The 9,551-nt window shown below is 44.2% G+C and overlaps 1 non-coding gene across 1 annotated transcript; it reads left to right on the forward strand.

Moving 5' to 3' along the window:
* Nucleotides 1-6,114: 6,114 nt before the first annotated feature.
* On the forward strand, nucleotides 6,115-6,185 carry LOC115303735. Its single transcript, XR_003914218.1, has one exon. It is a non-coding gene; the product is annotated as a small nucleolar RNA SNORD56 (small nucleolar RNA).
* Nucleotides 6,186-9,551: the final 3,366 nt, after the last annotated feature.

A 9,551-nucleotide genomic window follows, 5' to 3' on the forward strand; every position in this document is an offset into this window, starting at 1 on the left:
AGAAGAAGAAAAAACCAAAGGCAAACAAAACAAAACAAAACAAAACCAAAGAGAATGGCTCAACACAGAGCATGGTAAAGTCCAGCCTCATTCTGACAGACTGTCTTATGGCCTCTCAACCATTTTTTAAAATTTATAATAGCTTATTGTCAAATTGGTTTCCATATAACACCCAATGCTTCTCCCCACAAGTGTCCCCCTCCATGACCATCACCCCCCTTACCCCTCCCCCTTCAGTCCTCGGTTCATTTTCAGTATTCAATAGTCTCTCATTATTTGTGTCCCTCTCTCTCCCTAACTCTCTTTCCCCCTTCCCCTCCCTATCGTCCTCTGTTAAGTTTCTCCTGTTAGACCTATGAGTACAAACAGATGGCATCTGTTCTTCTCCGCCTGACTTATTTCACTTAGCATGACATCCTCCAGGTCCATCCATGTTACTACAAATGGCCATATTTCATTTTCTTCATTGCCATGTAGTACTCTATTGTATATATATACCACATCTTCTGGATCCATTCATCAGGTGATGGACATTTAGGCTCTTTCCATGATTTGGTTATTGTTGACAGTGCTGCTATGAACACTGGGGTACATGTGCATCTATGAGACAGACACCTCCAATTTAGGGGGAGTGTGATCTTAAACGGTCCATAATGTGTCCAATATTTGTTTGCACTGCCTCCTTTAAACTCTGTTGCAGTGGTTGGTAGAATGGGGAAGAGTAACTCCTCCCCATGTGTCAGTGGGCAGGTGGAAGAAGAGGGATCACTTGCAAGTCCAGCCACAAGGACACTGTGGTAGAGAACTGGACACCCACTTGAATTCATGGGGACAGTATAGTAGAGTTTTGTTATTATCTGTCCTTCAGAAACCTTTGTATCCCAACCCCCAAGTTTTAAGGTTGTTAATTCCATTTCTTTATTAAGCATTGTTTCCTTGAGAAGCAATGCATGTCCTTGGAGATAGTAGTGTAGAGAGGGAGAGAGCATGTGGGCCAGGAGTTGGGGGCATGGAGTCTACTTTCTTCTTTTATCTTTCACCTCTAATTCCCAGTGTGACCTTGGGCCAACCACTGAAATTATCTGTGCTTCTTATTTTTTTCCTTTGCAAAGTAGAGAAACCTTAGCCTGTGTTAGGAGCAGCATGAAGGGATGGGAGATAAGGCTGTAAGAACTTCAGGTGTACTGGGGAGAAAAATACTGCAGGAAAAAATTACCATGCACATGCACAAAATGTAATTTATGGTTAAGCCTAGAAAAGCCGATGAAGTTCCCCTTGATCTCATACACAAAGGTAAAAACCAGAGGATTCTTGACCCTATTCAGGATCTCTTTCATTTCTAGATTTAAGTTTTAACCAAAATGTGATTGAAATGCATTTCCACTCAGCCTTGTGTAATAACCCAATCACAAAAACAAGAGAACTGAAATCTCTGCTTCCTTACTTGGGAGTTAAGAAATGCAGAAGTCAGACTGCACTGTTGTATCTGAGTTTCCCTAAGTAGAAGGGGAGACACCTACTGTATCATCTCCCCATGTTCATTCTGTCAATATTTATTTGCTCAACTCGCATAGTGTGGCAAGCAGACCATGAGAGGGAGTATGGTATAGATGCTTAGATGATGGCTATTCAAAGCATGGTCCACCGCCCGGCATCATCAGCCTCATCTGAGAGGTTGTGGAAAGGGTCATGGCCCCTGCCTTACACCTGCTGAATCAGAATGTGTATTTTTAATAAGATCCCAAGGTTTGTTTGATTTTAAGACTATATTTTAAGCCAATGTTTATATCACCTGAAAGCTTGGCATCAAACAAATCTCAATGTGCCATTTGGCATTGACATGCTATATGATCTTGGGAATGTCTTCAACTTTATAAGCCTGTTTATTCCTCTAAAAACTGGATATCATAATAGCCCTTGCGTCTAAAGTTTGTTTTGAGAATTAAATATAGCTGTTCATTATACAGTACCTAGCATAGATGCAACCTCAATTAATATTTGCTGTTTTGTCATCATTATATTTACTGTTATTATTTTTAAACATGGCTCCCATCTATGAGGCACTAACAATCTAGAAGAGAGAGGCACATATGGAAAATTAATTATACCAATCTGTTACAGGTCCCCTAAGACATTTTGGAACAGATCTTTCTTCCAGAGATCCATGGTCTTTCACCTATGAGATATCACATCTCCCCTCCAGGCATCACACTCAGAGAAGATCCCAAAATTAAAACTAAAATCTCTCCTTGCCCCAAGTATACCCAGAAACTCCTGATGGATGGGAAAAAAAATGTGTGAATATAGCCAGAGAAGTTTCCATATTTATAGTCAGTGTTGTTTTTCTTTATTTGTTTCTTCCCATCTTATGTTGGAGAGCCTGTGGTTCTGGTTCAAATTATGCACCCACAAAGTACTTTAAGGCCACAGATATCCAATGTGAGTATCTACAAAGCAGATACCAGGGCAGCACAGGGCCTAGAAGTCTGTAAGAATGTCATCAAGGTGGAAACAGGCCACAACTAGAAACAAGGAAAGTGCTGACTTGAAATAACTGAGGGCAGGACCAGGAGGAGAAGAGATGCCAAACAGGCAACCAAAGGGGCAAGGAAGAACAAAAGGATTTCACAAGGGTTTGTTGGGAAAGAGATTTATGAAATAATATATCTCTTACACTGCTTTGCTCCTACACCACACCTCACATTGACTTTTTATGTTGTCTCCTTTCTCTCTACCAGATCCTGAAATTTCAGAATGTCTAGGGTTCCATTCCCAAACCTCTTACCTTCTGCAGCTTTGCATTTTTTTTGATGGTTTTCTTCAGCCTCCGGTCTATATATACTGGAAGGCTGTCAGTTATGCATTTCTATCTCTGATGCTTCTGAGTCCCAGACTCTTGTGCATAACTGTTTACTCAGCATTTCTAGTGTGGAATCAAATGGGATCTAAAATGTAGCTAGGCCCAGAACAGAGCGCGTTTTCTCCACATCACCCCTGCCCCTACCCAAATCCCTTCTCCCCCAAGCCTCCCTGTCTCAGCACATGTTAATGCTCCAGCATTAACAGTTACTAAAACCCCAAACCAGCAGCAATTCTTGATTTCTTTTCCCTTTCCTCTTACCCTACTCTGATTCATCAGCAAGCTCCATGAGCTCATCCTCCAAACACTCCCCAATCCCTGTCTTTTCGTACCATCTCTATCACTGAAACCTAAATCCAGGTCAGCGCTCTCCACTGTCATCATGCTCCCTGGTGTCCCTGCATCATGGATGTGCCCTAAAGGCTGCCTGTCCAGACAGAAGCCAGACAGAGCTTTCTAATCAGCCAGCGTGATCTTTTCTGCATAAAGGCATTCTCCAAGCTCTTCCCTGAGCTCTACAAGGCCTTCCACAATGCATTCCCTGCCTCTTTCTTGGACTTCACCCCTGGCCACTTTCTCCCTCACCTCTAAGCTTCAACCACACGTCCTTCTTGCTGTCCCCGGAACAGCACAGCTTGTGCATTCATTTCAGAGCCTTTCTATTGGCTGTTCTTTATATCTGGAATACTCTTGTTATGCCCAAGATTTCAATATAGTCCCCCAAAACCAGAGACTGCCAGGGAGACTGAGTCACGCATGCAAAAGCAAAGGGCTTTATTACTGTTACAGGCTCAGGCTCAGGCTCACAGACTACCAGCACAGTGGATCCATGCTGAGAGCCCTGAATAAGGGCTGAGCAGGATGTTTATGGGGTTTGGGAAGGGGGAGTTACAGGAAATTGTGACACAGGTACAGGAGTCCAATCATTATCACGTAACATTATTGGCAGTAACTTTAACCATACACATTGTCCAGAGTGCTTGTTACTTTTGGTGGGATCCAATCACAACATTTAGAGTATTAACCAATCACAGAGTGGACCCAGGACCCTCACGCAGGGTGTAACTAGCCTTAAGCAAGAAGTGATTACCTATAGCTTCTATCTCTGGGCCTGCCCTTAGAAATGTTAAGGGTGTTAGCTGGCCTTTCCTGATTGGATATTACAAGGGTGGTCCCTCCTGCCTTGGGCAATGTGTGCCCTTTCATTGTCTAATGATTCTAAGAAACCAACAAAACCAACACTTAGGCCTCCAAGGTCAGAGGGAAACTTGAAGCCTGTCATGGAGTCAGTTTGATTCAGACCTGCGTCCTTACACTCTGCCCCAATCTTCATGTGACTTTCTCCTCAGTGCTCAGGTGCCAACAAGAACCATCTCAGAGCCTTCCACCTCCAGCTGAGCCAACACCGTCAGTCACTGTTTAACACATAGATCAATGTTCTTCTGTTCATAACACTCATCAGGACCTAACATTATCTTCATAATTTATTTCTGGTTACATGTTTTATGTTTCTTCCTTAGAATGTAAGTTCCTTAATGGCAAAGATTGGGTCTCTCTTGTCTGAATCAATTTCTAGAATAATGCCTTGCATGTAGTAGGTACTTTCTATACATCTGTTGACCAGTTGATTTCTTTCTGAATGTGCAGACTCAGCCTACTATATTTATGCTCTCTTATATCTCAAAGCAGATGCCTTATGCGGTTAGCTTAGGAGATAACAATTGGTGGTAATTAGGGAGCACTACGGCGTCTTTAACAAGAGCTCAGTGTTCATATGAACCATTTGATATACGGAAACGAAGCCTTTTGTTTATATGCCTTGGCTGTTCTTTTCTTTAAAACATTATACATAAAATTTATTTGCACAGAAAAGGTTGTATCCAAAAATAGATTGAAAAAACATTGTTATGTATTCATCAAAAGAAAGACACCATGTGTTTCATCTTGCTGGGTATTTAAGAATTATCTCTGCTCAGTAACACTGGTAAGGCCAGAGAATTGGAGTGAAAATTATTCTTGGAATAAAAGCAGTGAACTGAAAAATATTATATCAAACATTTTTGTTTTTCATTTCTCTGAGTCAGTGTGGAGAAAGTAGCAAATGAGACAATATACATCGTGCTCATATGGGAATGGAGTGTAGGCTTCTTGTAGGCAAGGACACCTGCCTGTTGCTCACCACCATTTTATCCCCTGGCTACAGCAGAGGGCTTGGGAGAGAGTAACAGTCCAGTCAATATGTGTCCAGTGAGTGAATGAATGAATGAATGAATGGAACCCAATTACAAAGGGTACAGTTGGTGCTGTTAGCACAGAATCATTCATTTCCCAAAACCTACTAAATACCAGGCACTCTGAGAGTGGCTCGTGCTAAAGAAATAACAGTATTTCACACTAGACAGAAAGCCTGAGGGACTCATTAGACCTCGTGCCTTTCATGAGTTCTGCCTCTGTGTGACCTTGGGCCTCAGCTCCTTCATATAAACAAGGAGAGGGCAGGACTAGGAGACGGCAGTGGCTGCAGGATGCGTGGCATGAACTGTGAGTCTGACCCTTCACATCATCTCTACGTGTGTGATTTAATGCAGTCTTATGTGTGGACGGAATATGTGTTATGTCCTCACTCACATAGCCTTGGGGAGGTTATGATATTTGATATTATGATACAAGGTATTAATAACTTGATATTATGAAATCAAGTTCAAGGACTAGTACTAATAATAAGAGCAACGACAGTAAAAACAGCAATAAAGCCAAGAATCAAAAGATAACACATAGTTTCCAAACCTGGATTATATTACAAATTATTCACTAAGGAAGCCCTTACAGAGCATTTGCTGTCAGAGAAATGGAGGCTCTTTTATGTGCCATCCTTTAACCTGAAGACCCTAACCTCCAAATCTCTTTTATCCGGCTTATCTGTCAAATGGGAATAATACCCGTTGCCCTACAGAGCAAGGTGATTGTTATCCAAAGAGAAAATGCACCAAAAAAACCGTCCCCTCACTCATCTGCCCCATCCCTCTATTCCAAGTTTCATGACATGGTTACTGACAAAGGTCAGCGTGTTTATGCATCTTTCATTCAACAAGTATTTATAACATACACACTGAGTGGCAGGTGCTTTTCTAGGGCTGCGGATATAGGGCAAAGCAAAACAAAAAAACCCCTTCCCATCATATCACTCATACTCTAGTGGGACAAATCTGGCAAAAGATACAGTTAATACATAATGTGACCATAAAGACTGAAAACTACAATGATGGCAATATTTTTCGTCAACAGCAGTTCACCTACTGAGTGTTGATACTCTGGGTCTGAGTGAAGCTGAAAAAAAAAAAAGACTGAAAAGACAAATAGAACAGACTGAGACCATAGGAAGTAAGGGAGGGGGTTCTAGTACCTTAAGCCGGGAATTGGGGGAAGGCTTTTTTAAGGGAATGACATCTGAGCAAAGACGTGAAGCTGGTTCAAGTGCAAGCCATCACTGGGAGGCAGGGGTTCCGGGAAGAAGACAGGTGCAAGTGGGCTGAGGCAGGAGCAGGCGTGGGACGCTGGGGCTGGAGCCACAGGAAGGCCTGTTACTTCTCGGTGGAGAAGGAGAAGGAAGATAATAAGAGAAGTTGACACACGACCTCAGGACTGTCATACATAAAGCCAATGGGCCATGGCACGGATCCCGGAGTTATTTGTAAATTATTCCGAGTGTACTGGAAGCCAATGAAGTGTTGCTCTGAAGGTCAGTTCATAGACGAGAGCATGAAGCCAGAACAAGGGTTGCGTAGATATTAAATATCAGAGAGCATGAACTCAGTGTCAAAAGCTGCTTGCTGGAAAAAAAAATGGATTACGATGGACCAGAATGAGGGGCACCTGGGTGGCTTAGTCAGTGAAGTGTCTGACTTCAGCTCAGGTCATGATCTCATGGAATGTGGGTTTGAGCCCCGCATCAGGCTCTGTGTTGACAACTTAGAGCCTGGAGCCTACTAAGGATTCTGTGTGTGTGTGTCTCTCTCTCTCTGCCCTTCCCTTACTCATGCTCTGTCTCTCTGTATCAAAAAATAAATAAAACATTTTAAAAAATGATGGACTAGAATGAGAAACCTGGACAGAACACTGGGAGATTCCGGATTCATGGGGTACATCTGAAGCTACGTTTTCATGGGGCAGCTCTGAGGCCCTCATCTGCAGACCCATCTGGAATGGAGGACCAGGGACATGTGATGTGATAGAGTCAATCCCCCGGAACGCTTCAGAGATTCATGTCACGGCAAGTGTCAAGTGTCAAGAAAGCCAAATTCTCCCAAACACTATGAGCCAGGCACGGGGCTAATGTGTCACAGACACGGCTTCATTAAAACCTCACAACAGCCCCGTGGAGCGGAGGTTCTAATTCACATGTCACAAGTGAGGACCCTGAGGTGGAGGAGAGCACACAGTTTGCCCAAGGTCAAAGGAAAATCTTGGGTCCCAGACAGGAAAGCCCAGATCCTCCCTACCCAGCCCCTCCGTACTTGTGAGCCTGTATACGCCTCCTCTTGGCCTCTTCCATCCTTCAGGGATGAAACATGCCGAGAGGGGTGTAATAATGCCTATAATAGCCGCCCCCCGACGACAGAGGCCTTGGCAGCTTACCCAGCTTTCATTCATTACCCCGCGCTTCCCATGAACAAGTTCGCACCCTGGCTGCTTTCATTTCACAGGCCTGGCAAGTACAGGATGTGATAAATACCCTGAACGAGGAAGCATTTAGCCTAAGCTAACTATTATCGGCAGCATCGATGACGAATGACTTAATATAACCCTCAAAAGCTCAATGTGATGACTAATTTGTGGTTAAAGGTAGCTGGAAATTTACTTTGTAAAAAATTACGTGGAAGTAACCCGATTAACTTTGAAAGAGAAGGAGGGGGGAGAGAGAAGCCAACAAAAATACACACATAATGATTTACTCCTCCTTGCAGGGGTAGCAATAAAGATAAGAATTACAACCACAAGAACATTCAGAGCAAGAAGGAACATGTTTCACTTTGCATACTGGATGTGGGAAATGTACCAGCGCAGACAGTGTAAATGGAAAGGTCTGGGCCCCATAAAGCCCAGCAAACCTTACCTTTAGCTGACACGTCTAGGCTCTTCAGTTAATGGGTGAGGAAACTGAGGCATTTAGAGATGTGCCTGATGTGGCATCTGCTGAGTCAGGATCTTTTGGGGAAGGGAGGAAAATACAGCTTGTCACCAGCAAGGGGACACACAAATTCTGGGGTCCAGCTGCCCCGGGTTTGTTGGCTCCATTCTGATTGACCTGGTACATACCACCTAACAGCTCTAAGACTCAGGTCCTTTGTATGAAGACTTGGATAATAATTCCAACTTCATGGGGGTCATGAAAGGCCAGTGCTTTACTGTGTATAAAATACCCAGCACAATGCCCGGCGCTCAGTAAGTTCACCAAAAATATTAATTTCTTTCTCCCTCTGCCTACATGCCATCATCCTCCAGGGAAAGCCTCATCAGATCTTTCTTTCTTTTTTTTTAAGTTTATTTCTTTATCTTGAGAGAGACAGAGACAGAGTGAGTTGGGAGAGGGGCAGAGAGAGAGAGAGAGGGAGAGAGAAGATCCCAAGCAGGCTGTGCATGGCCAGCACAGAGCTGACATGGGGCTCGAACCAACGAACCACGTGATCGTGATCTGAGCCAAGAGTCAGATGCTTAATCAACTGAGCCATCCAGGCATGCTATGAAATGCAACTCTATTCCTCACCAAAGAAAATCAGAAGGTTGGCAGTGACCCCATGCGGGGAGCACGGAGCCATATAATCAATGTGCCTATGACTATTAATATGTAAGCCCCAGGATTCTATTCTGAATGTCCTAGAAAAAGTGTTAAATGTCCATTCTCGTGCGGTTCTCATTAGGCCACATTGTTGAATTTGGCCTCACTTCCATTCAGAGCAGTTCAGCCATGGCCCAGTGCCCATGCGGTGCTGGAGGATCGGTGTTGGAGGGTCTCTGGCAGATGGAAATCCCAGCAAGTCACAAACACACCTGGGAAGAGAAAACTGCCCTTTCCCTGTGGGTGCCAATAACTCTGCAAAGGCAGAGTCTGCATCATAAGGACTTGCCGGTAGCTCATTCACCCTGAGATTTCGTTCTCCTTCCTCTCTCTTCCACCACCGAGCCCTGCACCCTTAATAATACAGTGCAAACCTGTGTCACAGCTGGCAAGCGCCGGACCCCAGCCTGCAGCCTTCTCACCAGCTCTGACCTGGCTCTCCCTCTTCTCCCCTAAACACATCCTGCCCTCTTCCCTCGTCCACTCAGGGCATCTATGCACACTCTCACCCCTCTGTAAATATCCCCCCCCAGAATGACTACTTTCACCCTTCCAGTGTCTGCCCAGATGCCACCTGCTTAGAGATACCATCTCTGAATATCTCATGCTGTGTGCCTCCCTCCCACCTCTGCCTTTACCACATCTGTTTGCGGAGGTCTTTGAGAGGACATGACTGCTGGTTGAGCCGTGAGCTGGCTCCCAAACTCCCCTGTCCTTGGAATGTGTATTTCACCTGCCCTTCCCGCTCCCAGAAGCTGCCCCAAGGACACACCTTTGAGATAATAATGCGGTGCTGACCATCTGTCCTGTGTACGTGACTGAACACCACTAAATCTTCTCTAGAAACTTTAAAGA

Source organism: Suricata suricatta, chromosome 1, assembly GCF_006229205.1.
Source record: "Suricata suricatta isolate VVHF042 chromosome 1, meerkat_22Aug2017_6uvM2_HiC, whole genome shotgun sequence".
NCBI classification, from domain to species: Eukaryota; Metazoa; Chordata; class Mammalia; order Carnivora; family Herpestidae; genus Suricata; species Suricata suricatta.